Source organism: Pinus tabuliformis, chromosome J, assembly GCF_031772625.1.
Source record: "Pinus tabuliformis cultivar Carrire ecotype Pingquan chromosome J, CPIR1, whole genome shotgun sequence".
NCBI lineage: Eukaryota > Viridiplantae > Streptophyta > Pinopsida > Pinales > Pinaceae > Pinus > Pinus tabuliformis.
The window spans coordinates 319,177,542-319,195,227 of NC_142295.1; the positions used below are offsets into that span (position 1 = coordinate 319,177,542).

A 17,686-nucleotide genomic window follows, 5' to 3' on the forward strand; every position below is an offset into this window, starting at 1 on the left:
ACCTATTGATTATGTTGAACTATCTTTTGAATTTGCAATCCACATAGATATTTCCTCAACAAAGAGTAATCCATCAAAAGGATTGTACAATGTCATATTGTCACGTAGTCTAGTCCTAGAGAAGGCATTTATACCCGTAAAAGGATGAACTCTGTAAGGAGACTCTACACCTTCACCTTGGACTTTAACCAAAATCCACCCAAGCTAGTTTGCAAAACAAGATGCCCTGTAGCCAAATCCAACATCCTTGGTAAGGAAACAAAAGTAATTGAAACCATCTTGTGAGGGCTACTACCATCTCTTCAAAACTATAGGCATAAAATTGTGAATTTGCACTGAATGGCTTGAAGACATGAAAAATAGTATCATGCAGATATTTAGCATTGTTAATAAATGAAACTAAAGGAGAAATAAAGGCTATGTCCCCCAATCCATAAAGGATGGAATTATTTCCACATTGGGAGATGAAGATCTTTCATAAGGTGCAGGTTGAATCTGTTCCAAATTCTCATTCTTAATAGATGGATTTTGATTTCAATGATATGATGGTGAAGGAAAAAATGAAAAAGTAGTCCTACCATATATTAAAATAAATACAAAAATAAATACATGCACCAAAAATATATAATACCATCTTGAATACTCTACAATCTCAAATGGAAACTCGCCCTTGCAACAATTTTCTATAAGACATAAAAGGCATCGATGAAGTGGAATTTCCATTTAAATAATGTTATCCTCTTCCATGTTACTTTCATGACCACATGTCGTAGCATCTTGTGGAAGAAGTAAGATGCCTCTAAGGTATTCATTTTCTAGGTCATCTGCTCTGAGATCAGAACATGCTAGAGGTAATGACAAGTTAAATACTACCTATTTGCACATTTACATATACACAATTACATAATTTGTGTTCAAGAGAGACACAATGAATTTCAGGAAAGAGTGAAAGTCAACCAGAAGAAAGAATTTCTCGGAAGTGTATGTTTCTTATTTAAAACAACACTGAAATTCATAGCTGAGGTATGATTGGAGCAGCAAGGCTTAGTTCCAATAAGGAATCCTTGTTTGTGACTGAGAAACATTGTTAGATAATTATGCATTACACCCACATTGTTATTGACTTTTCTAAAATAAGATGGCAACAAACTCAGTCTAGTTGCGAAAATGTTATGCCCTTATGTATGTAAAGAAATGGTTCTTAAATTAGAATGAGTTTCTTCAGAATCTTGCAAACATAATTTATAGTTCATCCTTATTAAAATATTATGCTTATGATATGCAATGATGAATAATGTGGGAAGGAAGTATGATTCAAATGGTTTAGGTTCACCAGCCTTGATTTGGAATGATCTTGCAGGAATTACAAAAATCTTCACAATAACCTAAATTTTAAATGTTGTATATCATATTACATTGGACCAATAAAAAAATAAAAGGCCCATCCTCCAAAAACTTACATCTTTGTTTCAAAAGATCCCTTTTGGGAGCCTATGGACCAAGGGATTCCTCTTTGTGTTCCAGTAGCTATTTCAAACTTGAACTCCCTTCACAACTCACAAGGTTCTTGAATGGGGTAGTGAAAAAGATATAGAAAGCTTAAATATCCCACCTACAAAAGAAAATAATATAAACTTGGAACATTAGGTATAAGTATAATCTTTTGTGTATATGTGAAGAACTTTTGGGAAATGTTGTTTGAAGGTGGTCTTGGAGTATTCCTTTGGGTGAGTGTAATGTCCATATTGTTCCACTCTTTTATCCTTTAACTGAGGTTGTTTTCAAAATTAAAGGAAGATCTTATTTCCATGGAGTAAGCCTAATGTTTTTAGTGTCATATTAGTTGCAAGATCTATCCAGTTATTGAAATTTATTGTGCTTTTGTTAAACTTGTTATTATCTATTGAATATCACATTTTATGTAGATTCATTCTTGTTCATTGTCGAATTATTGTTCCTTAACATGCTATTATAGTTTTATATATGTGTTTAAAGTACATTTTTTTCTATTCTTATGTCAATGCCTAAAGATCATGGTGCAACCCTACAGGGGTTGCAATTATTATCAGAGAACACAACAATGTTATAGAATCAAATTTCTAAAACACCATGCAGATATAATGAAGGAAACCATGACTTAAAATGATCTATTGAATTAAAGTATTAAATATTACAAAAAAGTCTCAATGGGCTCTTTACGGCAACAAAACATGGGTCATTTGGGGCCACATGAGATGCAACCATATTATATCAATAGAGAAATTAACAATGCCAAATATACATGCATTTTCAATGCAAATCAAAGTTATAAAAAATGGTTTTATTTCACACCTGTGGATGGGTATTAGGGAATTTTCACACAACACAAAAAACCTATGTGTTGTTTAGCCCCACCATCCAGATACTTTTAGTATCTGACTTTCTCTCTCGTATGACACTAAGTAGAACATAATAAAATTCAAAAGCATAACATGAGTGTCAATTGTATTCTGGAAATTAAAAGAATGTCTAACAGATCAAGCTCTCTCTCAATATCCCATATTACACGAGAATAATTTTGTACCTAAAAATGGCACGCAACATCCATTGTAGCCATTCGTGAACACTTAAATTTCCCTGCATGTCTCACCTAGTTAGGCTCCAAAAGTGGGACTTATGAAATTTTACTTATACAACAAGATGACCCTAAGATCAAGGTATTTAGGAGCTCAATACCTCATAATAATATGAACTTAATAAACCTTCTCCATTGTACCCAAGTCATGTGAGATGACAAGCAAGACTTAAAGGAATCCAACCAAAGAGAGGGAAATTCTTTTCAAAAAATGTCATACATAGTAAAGTTGAGCACCTAGATACAAAGCCAGAGTATTAACAAATTTAAGTTGTAAACCAATGTACAATATGAATTCACATATAGGTACTATTTATTGAAAAACACATCAAACAATTTTTTTTTAATTTTCTACATAATATCTCTACCTAATCTTGAGATAAAAGAGGAGGTGAAGCATGTGATACAACAAGAAGGAGGATTTCATGCCCTACTGCAGAAACTAGTAGCCCATCCAAAGAAAGAAGAAATTTATATGCCAAAACACACTATATAAATTATATAGACCATACCCTACCAATTATCAAATTAATATGGACCTCACAGCTACAAGAAATAGAAGGACAACAAAATCTAGGTCAAGCTAAGTTGTAGTGTGATCCTGCATGATGAACGAGGATACAATCTGTCATTTAGAAAATGTGTTGCAATCAACCAAAGGTTCAGCTTTGGTTCGATCGATGTCTTATCTCAATTCAAATTCAATGGCAGAATTTGTCTTGTATGCCTTGTTTCTCTACTACACATGCTTTAATCATCAACCTACATCTCTTGGTGTAAGTCATGCTCCTAGAGTTCTTGAACTAAGGCATGTTGCATTGATGATCATCATTTAGATTAAAAATAATTATTAGTAGATGACAAGGAGATGATATCACTTCATGGAGCAATGGTGTCAATGAGGATAAGATTAATATTTGACAGTTAATATCCTATTATTGAAATTCAATTTTATTAGGAAAGAAGAAATCCTTTGTCATAGGATGATAAATCCTTTTGTGTTTAACATATTTTTAAAGCAAGAATGAAAAGAAAATGCATGTTCACACTAATGATTAAATGGGATTATCTAGACTAGATGGTGGGTACTAGGATTATCTGTTCGATGGAGATATAAGGTACATATTTGTGAATGTCTCTTCTCAATATTATAAACTTAATCTCAAATAACAAAATAGAAGTGAACATATGCAACATATCCCTATATAACACAATAATGCAATCAATATCTACACCAAGTCACCCCCTAAGAAAACCTTAAGGAGACTTGTTAATGTTGCAACCCACCCCGAGCCAAGAGTAATAGTTTTAACCTCCTCTACAATTGGAAATCGCTTGGACCACTGGATTGAAAAATAAAATATATTAATTGACTTAACCAGTGGCAAGCTGCCTAGCCACTTTCATGATTTTAGTAAAGCAAAGCCACACACCTCACTATTGTTCGCCCAACTACATAAAGTTCAATACATAAGTGTACTAGGATCCTTATCCCCCTTCTGAGGACTCCAAAAAATGCTCCCACTTTCATTGAGGTAGGCCATGGTGAAACCAAAATAGTCAATCATGGAGGGCACATGAAAACCTCTCCCAATGTCATGGAAGTCAACCTGTAATAAAAACTTTGAGTGAGCGAACATCTTCTATACTCTAAAAGATCAACATCGTTATGGGGCACAAATATCTAAATAAGTAAATATTACAAGCATTTGTGCAATGTGAGTTCATCTTTCTTAGACATAGAACTATGCTATGAAACAAACTATATTTGATATATGGCTCACCTCTATTAGGATTTTTCTCCACTTTGGTCATTAAGTTAATAATGAATCCCTATTGCATAACCATAGAATTGCAACTCTGCTATGAAAAATATCCTTTGTTTTCCTAGTTATCATGATGATAGGTGTTTTAGGTGCAAATAAGAGATCTAGTCAATATCATTATCATTCATGGTGGCTATCTATATTGTCTCTCTCCTTCCAAATGTGAATGTGTTCATCAGCGTGTGGCAGACCAACAAAATAGAAGCATATTCCTTTGCATTATTTATATTATATATTTTCACCAAGGATTCTACATCCCTTCACATAGTAGAATTTGATCCCCCTTCTCATCGATTAGGCAGGTTTTCAAGGTAGATTGTCATGAGATTTTAGCACAAGCTACCCAAGACCCTAGTTTTATAAATCCATCCAAATCTTCATTTAGCCCACCCTATCAATTTTTTTTTATCATGAGGTAAATCACATAGATAATAATAGAGATATTTATTTTGCAAGAAACTAACCCATGCATGCCATCTGGTACACTTCTCACTCAGAAAATAATTTTCAATGGTGTCACCAGAATAAATACATATATACAACTAGTATATCAAGCCTGACAAAGGATGGGATAACCTAACAATTTTTACAAGTAAAAGACAAGATTTTTTTTCCCAGATCAAGGTATAACCTATTTTTCTCTTTTAGTAATCACCCACTCTATCTAGCTAAGAATTGGGAGAAGATCTTTCAACCCAAATTCAATCTGATAGACTAAGAAGCTTCATTTCCCTAAAATGCATCATCCAAAGGAAAAGAACTTACATTCATTAATGTGATGAAATGTATCACCCTAGCTAGATGGATTGGTCCTTCACCTAACTTTATTAGAATGATCACTCTTTATTTTAGGTTACCTAACTCCAGAACATGAGCTAGATCTATTTATTTAATTTTGAAATTTAGATTTTTGAGATTTCAGGGAAATATCTAACTACACGTGTTGGATGGGGTAAAAATATGAAGATGACTATTTTCTTCTTATTTAGTTAAATAAGACACTTGCAAGTTGCAATCCGTAAATGAGAATTGTACTTGAGAAGTAAAAATGACTAGGTGAAAAACATGATCCAACCATTAGGGAATATAAGGTGGTTGGGTGTAATCCTAATGAATATCTTAATTTTTCTTTTTTGTTTTAACTGATTTTGTGGAAAAATGATCCATTTTTTCTACATGTTACTTTTCTCTTAAATCTACTTATACAAGTGACTAGAAATTGGAGAAGCCATAATTTTACCTCAATATGAGATAATCCATCATTCTCAAATGTGATAACACTTCCAAGCATGTTATAAGCAAGAAAAGTCTACTTGCCATATTGTAATTGCATTGCACCAGGTTGAAATGTCTCTTGCAATGTTGATTTTAATTTGAAGGAGTCTTGACCGTTCTAAAAAAACCTTAGCATTTCTCTCTTCTTTTCTATTTCCAACTTTAACCGAAGGATTCTACTGTCATATGTTCCTTGAAATACTACCCATTTCATCTTCTTTATTTATTATCACATTCAGGCTTATAGATACATTATCTTCCAATTCTTCTTAATATCTAGGCCATAAAGGGTTCTCATCTTCCATTTTCTCATAACAATCTACACCATCTGTAGGGGACTTCATATGAGATGCAATAGGTGATTCCCATACCCCAAATTTTCCCAATACATCAATCATAGCCAAAGCATTTTCAGTAGGCTTCCAGGCAACTGAAAAAATTGGGTTGTCAAACCATTGGCTATCATTATCCTACATCCTATTAGCATCCCAAACCATGACCGCCTGATCAACCCCAGATATGGCAATATACTTTCTATTAGGCAACCAGGACAGAGAACAAATAGTGTTTGAATTCCCACCTTTGAGGCTAAAAGTCTTCTCTAGAATATCCATGTCATACATTTAAACCTCACTCTTCCTTCCTATGATAGCCAACATCTCACCATCAGGATGCCAACTGATTTTATTTAAACTCGTCGAATTGGAGTTCATATTGATTGCAATGTTTTTCAATGTATGTACAAGTTTCCTAGTTGAAAGTTACCAATATATGGCAGTGCCATCATTGTCTAAAGATGCAAAGAACTCATTTTTTGGGTTGCAATAAATACTAGTAATAGGGCCATTGTCGACCTTAAGCACCCTTGCAATGAAACTATCTATGGTATTAATTGGCTTAATGCCTTCATCATCACCTACAACAACTAGCGACTTGCCAGACTTGTTGAAGGCCAGATTGGCAGAGTAAACCGTGTTACATTGCTTTGAAACTCACCCCCTAAAATGGAGATAAGTTTATTTAGACTCAAATGCAAACCATAGAAAACATCCCTGCTCTGCCAAAAAAACACCTCCTCCTAAATGGGTAGTCTACAAAAAAATCATATTTATAACTTTCTTAGGGTCACTAATAACTGAATTGTTCAGTCCAAAAAACAAAACCTTAAAAATACAAATTAACATTCACTTTTTCATTACATCTCTACTTTGGTTCCAAAAAACCTTAAAAAAGACAAACCACCATTCAATTTTTCATTACTTCTCTACTTTAGTTCCAAAAGGTCTAACATGCAAGATGGATCTAACCTAGATAAGAATAGACCTTAACAGATTCAAATGCAAGATTTCTCACATTAAGTTAATCGAGGGTTGTGATTGCATCCCTGCGATGGCAAAGAGTGATGGGATTATAAGATGAATATGAAATATGAGAATGGTGTTATTGAACCTTGCATTGATGAGATGCTTAGCATGCCAATCCCACTGATGTTTCCCTATCATGACTTTGATTGCAATCTTACAACGACGTTGTTTTTCCCTTCATTCTTGATCTTGCTTCTCTTGCTACTGCTACTATTCCTAGATTAGTGACATATGCTTCATATTATTTTCTGGGTTTACAATTTTCGATGGAGGGAGCTTCTTTTTGCATGATACATGCATTGTGTTATTTTCAAGGTTTAGAACTTTTGACCTACAAATGGAGGGAGCTACTTTCTGGGTCATGAATTTCACCTGTAATAGAGTGATATTAATTTTGAAAAAGAGCACAAGGACATTATAAAAAAATTGCAGTAGAGGAAGAATGCATAGCTTAACTAAATATATGAGTCTGAAGATACAAAATTAATACTATCATTGCCCGAAACCCTTGTTTATAAGTTAGATTAAATTTGGCGGTATTTATACTAATCATTATACGTTTATTGAGTTCCAAAGTATAATATTAGTTAATAATTATAATTATTTATTTTTATGTATGTATATTTTATTATTAAGTTGTGAAGTAGATAAATTAATTAATTCTATATCAATAAAATAAATTAACCTGTGAATTTTTTTAATTATAATTTAATTTGATTGATAAAAAATTGGATTATGAAGTACATGTAGTGTGTGTGAGCAGGTAATCCTTTTTTTAGGTGGATAAATTGAGAAATCATATTTGTGGAGCCTGGATATTTCTTCAAATAATCAAATAGAATGGTATGCCTGATGGAAAAGAATAAAATTAGCTAAAAGTATTTCAATCCATAAGTTAATCATTATCGGGGACTTAAACAATGTTATTCATTTGAGTTTGAGCATTAGTCTAGTAGATATGAGGCGGCTCCTTATCCATAAGATGGTAAATCTGTATTTAAATTCATTTTTGAAGTTCAAGGCCTTTCATGTACTCTTCATAATGTATTTGACCTAGTTGTACATCCACTTCCATTTTGGCTAATTTATCAGCCTTTGAATTTAATTCCCTATGAATCCTATCAAAGGATATAACCTTGAAAATTCTAATCAACTCCATAACTCTAATCATCCATGATCCAATAAAGAAATGTTTAAGGAAGTATAATATCTTAGTCAATCTATAAAAACCTTTGAATCCCCTATCCCCTGTCACGCCAAGAGAGATTGATTGTAGACTTGGACCATAAAATAATGGCTTTTAGATCATTAAATCATGTTTTGCTTTTTATCTCTTATTGTAATTTATCTTATTATTTATTATGTTGTCTCTGTGTATGGTTCCCCCTACACTGATGGCTCTTAGCTTGTATTGAGTTATCTTGTGAGTAGGAATTCTCATTGATATTGTTGTCTGTATGTATCATTGTGTATCACATAGTGTAAATTCTCTACATATCATTGTATATTTCTCTGTTTGCATAATATCTTGTCATTTGTATTTACCATCTCTGTTTTGGTCTCTATGTATGAAATCCATGTGTATTGTTTGCATATATACACCATTCTTTGTGCATTGTTTGCATCTATACATAAACATACTTGTTCATCAGCATTGCACTATGTATATATATTTCAATTCATATATACACATATTTATTTCAACGTGGAAGTATCTATATATGTCCTATCAACCCATGCAAGAACATGAATATAATTATCAATGAATAACTAGTAATCACCGACCGAGGATTCATCTGTCTCCTTGAGATTAAAATATGTCTTTATTCATCCATTGAAACACTCGCAACATGGTCAATAGAGGGACCTATCTCAGTAAGGATTGAATCCTTCCCTTTTGAATTTCTATGATTGAACCTTCTGCTTGGTCAAAGTTAGATGGATGCCATGATGAAATTCACATCATTTTATGATGTTCAAATTCCTTTTCCAAGAAAATGTGGTCACCATTGACCAATTATCTTTCTATGTTCCATGTTCCAACATAAAGTTAGGAACAAATTTTTTGTTTGTAGATGGTTCCAAGGCTTAGTTTCAAAACATCCTTATTCCCCTTTTTAAGATGGAGCATTGCTTATTATATACATAAAAACATATACAACTTTGTAGGAGATAAATCCTTTCCGAGATTTGAACCCTTGACCCTATATTTCAGGGGGCAATGGCCATGGTCGTTGTCTCCATCTACACTCTATGTGAATAGTTTGACTAATGCATACTTGAGTCTATGACAGTAGCCTGTTATTAATTAGCATACACAAACAAGGTCATTTTCTAAACCTACACTCTCATTTTATGAGTTTGTGGCTCTTCATTTGGCCAACACTTCATTCCCGAATTGATATTCATATGGGGATTGTGATTATGCCTTTGAACTCATGAGTTATTTTTCATTTAATTGTAGAGAAACTTCAATATTTTAGACATCCATCACTTGTATATATGAGTAGCTTATATCAATAATATGGCATCAATATTAAGTGAATAAAAGCATAACATTTCAATTCTTTGTGATTGTAATGACAAAGTTGAAGGATTTTGAGGAAATCCTAATGATGTAAGAATCTATATGCTTTGAACTAGATTCATCTTTAGAAATGGTTTGACTATATATGATCATATGTTTACCCTTTTGATTAATGATAGATCAAATGCACATTTCAATCATAGAATATGATACCAATTTTACTTTAGTATCACCTTCATGAATATTTTTTGAGCTTTTCACACAATTCGTGGAGTATTTGTCTTGAGCTTAATTTTAGAATTGGAAATAAATAGCCAAATTGTGCCATATTTTCATTTTTATTGTATGCCAAAAATCACCATTAACAATTTTCATTCAAAAATGATCAACCTTTTCACATAAAACTTTAATTAACCTTTAAGAGATAACAATCAACAATAATCAACCTTTGAGTTCTTCAAGTCAACCTTGAATTTTCAACATAACACTTTGTGGAATTAAACATCAAACATGTAATCATGCCCATTTTACATCAATGCCAACATTTCCAACACTATAAATAATAGAAAGAAAGCTCTCATTCCTCGAGATACAAGAAATAATACAAGGAAAAATCAAGAAAAAGTAAAAGGCAATATAGAGTGGTGTAAATACAAATTTTGAGGTAAATCATGCATCCACGATTTCTCCCTCCTCACATCTATACACCCAGGATGAGGTATTCCATCGTAGCTCGTTACTTTGACTATGACACTTTTCCATGGAGCCCTTTCCCCTCCATTCCATCATTATTCACATGGAACCTATTGATTGAAGGGTGGAACATGGACATGTAACTTCCCTTTAAGGGTTAAGAACACCTAATAGGGTCATCTTTTAGACACTCCTACCCAGGGAGCTAGCACCATTATGTGACTAAGGGCCCAATTTTGGAAGAGAATCTTCATATGAAGTGTCATTTTTACCATTTATTTCAATCTTAGCTCACTTAGATGAAATAATGATTAATGTGGTTAATGGTGAAAGTGCAATCATTGAATATTGTGTGTAATTGGTAGGTTGTTCCATTTATAGATCTGGGTAACTTAACTGGGGTCCAATTCCTCTAGAGGGACATATTGACACCCATATGTGATGCGTTGAGAGCCATGAGACTCTAGACACTTATATAGTATCATTCATAACCATGGGCACCTTTAACACCCACAACGTTCTCGCATTTTCCTTGTTATTCATGGGATCATACACCTAGACCAGTATGACCCTAGTTGGATTAGAAATATGCATGTGTGGAAAATTGATCTAGTGCCCAATTGAGGTTTCTCTCATGCCTTGAGACATGGGAGGGATAGCACCATATTGAATGCCTTCATCATTGCAGTAGATTCAAGTTTATTCATCACTTGGAGACCCATGCTACCGAGTTTCATGCCCCAAACTTACATTTATGGCTACAAGATGATTTACAGAGAGATTTAGGGGCCAACCCCTAAACCATGATTTTATTATCCCTCTACACTCGTCATGGCACTATAGGACCTCAATGCATTCCTTAGAAGGGCCTATGATAGCATGCCATCAACATTTCGACCCTCCTTTTGGAGATTTATCTTGTTTTCACATTTGCTACAAGGTTGTCTTAGGACCTTGACTAGTTTTTTCCCATTATTTTATGATTTTTGGGGTTTGTAGGATAAAATTAGAGTTAGTAGAAAATGTATATATTATAAACAATTTCATTTGTTCACTGATCATCATCACACTTGAAATTTTAGATCTCTTGAGTTATTCACACTTTTCTCTTGTGGGGACCTTGGAGTAATCTTAATGCACTTTGACATTTGGATCTAATTTTCCTATCTTTGGAACTATTATTTGGATGAATGGAATGGATTATTTTCATATTATCTTCTAAGTGTAACTAGATGTTGAAATTTTATCTCTTACAAGCCTAATGTATGGAATTTTTTCTATTCTAGTAATTGCAAGTGCACCCTAATTTGTTCAATATATATTGAATGTTAATCTAGATGATCTATTGCATGAATTACTCGTAAATAATATGTAAATTAATGTACTTAGTGGTGAACTCTTGGTATCTCTCCCATGAAAAATCCATATTCCATTGCATATATAATTGTTAAAATTTTGGTTGCCAAGGCATCAAAATTGTAGCCTCTTTAGAAGCTCTTTAATGATCTAGCACATTAAGGACCCCATACTCCCAAGAAACAAGGTACTGGTCCATTTGGTTGGTGATATGTCAATTTCATCCATTCTCTTCTTCTCTTAATTTTAGTCCTTTCAAGGCTAGGATAGAGAATTAGGGCATAGTGTGAAATTCTAGGGAAGATGTATTTTGATGGTTGGAGAGCCTAAACATTGAGAGGGTAGGGTTTTCCACAAAACCTATCAATTTGGTGGACATCCACTCCAATTTCATTCATAAATTATCGTACCCTATGTTTTCTCCCTATGAGGAAAATCCTAATTATTCGTTACTCAACTTAAGGACTTTCTTGAAGGCTTCATGAGCCTTGGCATAGCTAATGTAAATTTTAAGAAACATTTTCTCCCAGCCTTAACATTGAGTTGCTCCATCAGTCATCAAATTTATCAAACCTGAGGTCTTGTGTCATTATTTCTAGGTCTCTTTATAGAAAGTGAATTGCTTTCTTATGAAGCCTTGAACCTAAATTATGTCTTTATTGGAGATCCTAGTGAGATCATTTCACACATTAATCCTATAATATCTATCATAAGTGATCTCCCTCATACCGGGACTCCTCCCGTCAGTGAAAATCCATAAATAGTAGGGTGTTTTGGTTGTGGTGAGAACAGGCCACTATCCCATTATTGCTTCTTGGTTTAGTTTACACCTTGTAGGGTTTACCTCTCCAATGCTTATAAGATTTTATGGCAACAAACCGGCATAGATGCTATGTGGCAGTTGAAAGATGACGTGGCTACTTTTGTGATGACATAATGGCACCATGTGGGTATACTAGGTACAAGTGACATATCAGTGTCACGTGGACATAACTTGGGAATGGGTGCAGTGGAAATACCAATTTGGATGCGATGTGGATCTAGGAATCTGGTGGTAGAGGGGGGAAAGTACATAGGTGCAAGACTAGATGGGCACTAAACTGGATTACTTGTAAGAGTAGAGCATATTTGAGTATACAGGATTTGGTGGTGGTAGAGGCCATCATCACATAGGAAGGCTCAAATGTGGTTGTATTGGATGATTTATATGCCTGAAGGGTATCCAAGGTCTAGGGGTGACAAAGTTTCCACACCCCTATGAAGGATTGGATGGGTGTCGAGTCAAATTCCCCTTGAATGTGTAGATGGATTCGTATATCTAAGAATATAAGTGAGTAAGAGCCAATACCATGCGCTTTCACTGGATTCCCCATGGATCAAATATAATGAGAAATTACTACAAAACATGAAGGGAGCATCCCTGGTGGGACATTGTGATATATTTTATGTTAAAAGTCTTTCGAAGCCTTGGTAATGGCCACGCGAGTGTCACTCCCAGTAATGATGTGGACCCATATGATGTCGAAATCATAGTTCCACGTGGTAGTGCAAAGATGACGTGGAACCAATTGGCAGGACTCACAAGCTGACCTGTCAAAGTTATGTGGAGACCATAAGAGTGTCACGTGACTAGTGTGATGATGCGGCCTATCATAATAGGCCAAAACTTCAAATAAGTGTACATTAGAGGAAATTTCAGCCTAAAAGTTTCCATGAAATTTTCATCTACATAATATGTAAACCAATCAAAATCTTTTTAATTTAAAAAGAGATACATGTAAATATTTTGGAGGGAAAAGAAGAAAACCATTTTTTTTAATTGCAATTTTGGCTTATCTCTTTATAGGTTTACTCAAATTTCAAGTATAGGAACTCATTAGATGCATAATTAAATTCCACATCCAATGAGTACTCATTGTGCATACCTCCGAGAAGACCGACATTGATTAAAAATGAGAAGAAAAAAAAGCATGTACAATAAAAAAAATAGTTTTCTTCTTTTCCCTCAAAATTTCATAACTCTTATTTTATTATTTTAACAATTATTTTATTAGGTTTACTTAGGATGTCTCTTTTAGGCTAAAATTTCCTCTAATGACTTTTGATTCGAGAATGAGATTGAGATACATTTTATATCACTAGAAAAATATCGACGAATTGAATGTGTTGGTGATATTAGAATTTAATTTCAAAAACTTTGAAATAAGATGATTTTTGTACATCTTCATAACAGAGCTTGGAGGTTGGATTGATTCAACCAGTAATGCCTCCCATAGCCCGAGCTAGTAAAAAGTGGTGGGAGAAAGTGTTACAACATCAATAATGTTACAAATATTCATATATCAAACGGTGTCTCGAGAAAGGAATACTATATCAGATATGCAATAAATTTGTTGAGTGAACATCCCAACCACACTCTGAACTTCAAATTATAGTGCAGACTATAACCAAACCGAAAACCAAATGGAGGCAGGTCTTGTTTCTAAGGGCAAGGACCGAACCACAATAGGTTTGGAACAGTTTGGAATCAATGTTATTTACCAAATATAACTTAGTTTATGACCAAATCAAGGTAGCTCTAGATAGAACATGGACATTCACTCAATCTCACTTTATGTCATTTTTCAACAATTCATTGTTAGAATATATTAGAGAAAGATTTTATTAATTAATAAAAAAAATGTGTGGGATCAAGATTTATAAGTATATTAATGTGGTTATATTAAATAAATTATTGCAAATGTTAATAAACATCAATCCATAATATGTGTATTAGACACTTATTTAATTGTGATACATCTTACTTTACAATACAATACATATTAAATTGTGAAAATTAAGAAGAATATTATTATTATTATTATGAGAAATAATAGCTAGATATATATACATTTAAAAAACATATAACAAGAAAAATATATAATAAAATAATAATAATAAGCAATAAATATTTAATGAGACATATATACATTATTTTTTTTATTATATTATAGAGTAATATATATATATTATATTTTTTATTAAACTATAAAATAAAATATACAAATAATTTTGAAATAAATTTCAATTTTTTTTATAGTTAATTATTACTAAAATATTATATAAATATTTTTAAAATAAATCATTAATATCTAATAATTAAACTTATAATAACCAATACAAATTTAATGAGACTTATATACATCATTTTTTTTATTACTAAAAATATTATATACATATTCTTTAAATAAATCTTTAATATCTAATAGTTAAATTTATAATAACCCATACAAATTTAATTTGTTAGATTATAAAATAAAATAAACAAATACTTTTGAAATAAATTCTTATTTTTTTATAGTTAATTATTACTTAAAAATATTATATTAAAAATAAATATTTATTATCTCATAATTAAATTAAAATTTTAAAACACCACACATATATTATCGATTTTGTTTTTTTAAACCCCACAAAAGTCTTGTACATAGTCCAGAGCACATGGGTAGCTAGTATGTATTTTTTGGGGGTCTATTATCATTGTCCAAGTGCGGTCTGGAAGAATTTGAGAGAGAACAAATTTCATGTAGAAAATTTTAGCAAAGCGATTTAACATGTGGCACGTTTTTATTTGTTTTTTACCTATTAAATTTGGAAAGAGATTCTCACTTGAAAAATGTTTTAGTTGCGATAAAAATTAGTTTTATTATATTAGTTAAATAGGTAGTAAAAAATAAATATCAATCTCTAATAATCATCCAAACACTTAATTTATCATATATTTTAAGTGGTTAAAATTAAAATAATTATAAAAATTAATTAAATTATATTTTTTATTAAGATATTATTATTATAAATGATAAAAAATAATATTTCTGTAGAGATTTATATCGATTTTATTATGGACATTTTTAATTCGTAAATAAGTTTTGTTACAATACTATGGTTTATCAATACTATATGTCAAAAAAACCATAACTCATTTCATTTCATATACGTTTATATGACATTTTTTAAAATTAATGGATTTAATTAAAAAGACAAAAAAGGTATAATTAGTTTGGAAATAAATCTCAAATTTTAATTTGTGTATAATATTAAAGATATTCTAGAATATTCCATGGATATTAAATCCCTACCATCCACCTAATTATTATTCCTAATTAAATTAAAATTGTAGAACCCCTTTTCCAAAATAGACATGCTTATTGTCATAATTAATAGGAAGTAGTGTAGAAACAAGACACCTCTATTATACAATTATATAATAAAAAATAATTTCATAATTTTTTATGATAATATAATGAAAACTTTTTCATAATTTTGGCGATAATATTTTATAATTGACATTTTTTTTCCCTATACAATATTAAAATTAAAATTAATAATAATAAAATATTGCATCGAGAGGCATTGTACATGCAAATATGAGGGAGATGTCCCATAACGTTATATTTAAAAATAATAAAATGATATTTATGTTAACATGTTAAAAAATAGTAATAACAAAAACAATCAATGTGGTCATAAATAAAATACTTCAATTTCCACCTTAATTTTACATCAAACTTTATATATATATATATATATATATATATATATATATATATATATATATATAATAAAGTATTTTGTATACTTTAGCGATGCTTAAAACTAAATTTAAATTAAGTGTGCACCGCAAGGATGCATTAATAGGAAGTTGTGGAAAAAGGAACGACTTCTCCCATACTTGAAGCTTGTTAAAGCCTTAAGTTTTAGAATGAATGATATACAGAATTGTTTTCATAGTCAAAAGTGTTAATATCTCTTGTGATTATTCGTAATGGCAACTACGCAATTCACGAAGAAAATGACATGTATATGAAACGTTTAATTACTAGCAGAATCATATTAATAAATGTGGTTGATATACATTGATAGGCGTATGTTAAAGACATGCACAATTACATTAGTAAATGTAGTTGATATATGTCGATAGATATATATCAACCACATTAATAATTATTAGGTGTCTCTTATGGATTTATTTTTTATTTTTTTCTCTGGAGAAAAAATCGTTATTTTATTCAACCTGAAAACAAGGAACAAAATTACATTCTGCAAATGCTCGAAAGCATTATATCATGACAACCTATCAGTTGATCAAAATAAGAAGAAACTTATAAAAAAACTACATAATTTTTTTGTGGATGAGTGTGATAAAAATCATTTAGCTTCCTTCTTTTTCCTTTATTTTTGTCCACTTTTCTCCAAGCTCCTTTATTAGGAGTGGTTGTTACTATTTCCATTTTATTAACATCTACCTTCGTTAGGACCTCTTTCTGTGATTCTAAGCTATCTAATACATGGGATATTTTTTTGCCCCCGGGATTCCTTTTCAATAAGTGTTTCTTCTTTCTGATACTCTCGCACTATGATTCCTATCAATTCAGTAACCTTCTAGCTAAGATCCATTGTTCATGACCGATCCCACACTCCACCATCTAATTTTCCACCAGGTTGATTCTTTTCTTCTCTATGTGGAGTATTTTCCTCGGGCTCATCTTTTTCATCTCCTAGAGTGTTAGTAAATTGCCATCCCCTTGGCTTAAGGTCCTACCTCTTTTTCTTTTTTGGGGCCTCTATTTCTTATAGGTAGGTTTTATGCAAGTGTCTTGATTGAAAACAAGTTTGGCATCTAAATTTCGTATTCTCATAATATGACACCTGTGACCAGTAAAAGTTTGCATGTTTGATAAGAAGGCGACCAGGAATACCTTTGCTAAGGTTAATATCTACACATATCATGGAAAATTTAGGAATACCTTTGGTTGTTTTGTCCATGTCCATTTTTTGGTATTTGTCCAAAGTGTTTTCATTATCCCCCCAGACTAGTTGGTTCCAGAATAGAAGAGAGAGGTTTTGGAAACATCACCCAAACCATTATCATTATTACCACCATGCTTGTAACATCAAAATTTGGGAATCATGGGGTAGAAAAAAGCTCAGATCTACCCTGAAACCATGGCCCTTCATTTAGAACATTTTCTATATCTTTCTATGTATCGAA

General features: G+C 32.0%; 1 pseudogene; it reads right to left on the reverse strand.

Annotated features, from left to right (window-relative positions):
* Positions 1-2,700: 2,700 nt before the first annotated feature.
* LOC149227032 (protein ENHANCER OF LHP1 1-like) overlaps positions 2,701-17,686 on the reverse strand; it is a 45,889-nt pseudogene continuing 30,903 nt past the window's right edge.